This window comes from Daucus carota, chromosome 1, assembly GCF_001625215.2.
Source record: "Daucus carota subsp. sativus chromosome 1, DH1 v3.0, whole genome shotgun sequence".
In the NCBI taxonomy this organism is placed as follows: Eukaryota; Viridiplantae; Streptophyta; class Magnoliopsida; order Apiales; family Apiaceae; genus Daucus; species Daucus carota.
The window spans coordinates 34,164,186-34,165,224 of record NC_030381.2 but is presented as its reverse complement, the minus strand read 5'-3'; the positions used below and the strand labels follow the sequence as shown (position 1 = coordinate 34,165,224).

General features: G+C 45.3%; 1 non-coding gene across 1 annotated transcript; it reads right to left on the bottom strand.

Moving 5' to 3' along the window:
- Nucleotides 1-532: 532 nt before the first annotated feature.
- On the bottom strand, nucleotides 533-639 carry LOC135150007 (small nucleolar RNA R71). The gene has a single exon (XR_010288362.1). It is a non-coding gene; the product is annotated as a small nucleolar RNA R71 (small nucleolar RNA).
- Between the last annotated feature and the right edge of the window lie 400 nt (nucleotides 640-1,039).

Here is a 1,039-nt window from a genome sequence, read left to right as displayed (position 1 = left end):
TTCAGTGACTTGGATTCTTTTCTCACTTTAGTTCGTTGTGTGTGTTTCAGGTACTTGAGTGACGTGTATGCGAACACGTTCTCGGGCTCATAAGGAAGCATTGGTTAAGGAAGAAACGATAGTGAGTACTACAATGGTTGATCGACCACCAGTTGTGAACGATACTAAGGCTCTTAAGGCTTTCACTGAGCCTAAAATCAATGACATTCAGTCGAGCATTGTTAGGCCAGCAATTCAGGCCACCACTTTCGAGATCAAACCGAGCACTATTCAGATGGTGCAGAACTCAGTACAGTTTGGGGGTTCTCCGACTGAGGATCCCAATACTCATATTCGGGACTTCATTGAGATCTGCGACACTTTCAAGTTCAATGGTGTTACTGACGATGCTATCATATTGAGGTTGTTCCCATTCTCTCTGAGGGATAAAGCTAAAGGATGGTTGCATTCTCTTCCTGCAGGATCTATTACGACATGGGAGGATCTGGCTCAGAAATTTCTTACTAAGTTCTTCCCTATGGCTAAAACCGCTGCAATCAGGAATGCTATCACTCAATTCTCTCAGTTGTCTGGTGAAACTTTATGTGAAGCTTGGGAACGCTACAAGGAGATGCTTCGGAAGTGCCCACATCATGGGATGCCTGATTGGATGGTTATTAATTGCTTTTATAATGGGTTGGGTCCTCAATCGAGGCCAATGCTCGATGCTGCATCAGGTGGAGCTCTATGGGCTAAGAGCTATGATGAGGCTTATGAGTTGATCGAGATGATGGCCGCGAATGAATATCAGAATCCTACTCAGCATCTTCATCAGGTCAAGGCAGCAGGTGTTCTAGATCTTGATGCTACTACAGCCTTGACTGCTCAAATTAAGGCTCTTACTATGAAGATAGATTCCTTAGCTAACTTGGGAGTTCAACCACCACCTAATGTTTGCGAGCTTTGTGCGGGTGCACATTCTTCGGATCAGTGTGCTATATCGAGCGAATCCGCTCAATTTGTGAGCAACTTTCAGAGGTCGCAACAGCCAGCTCCGGCC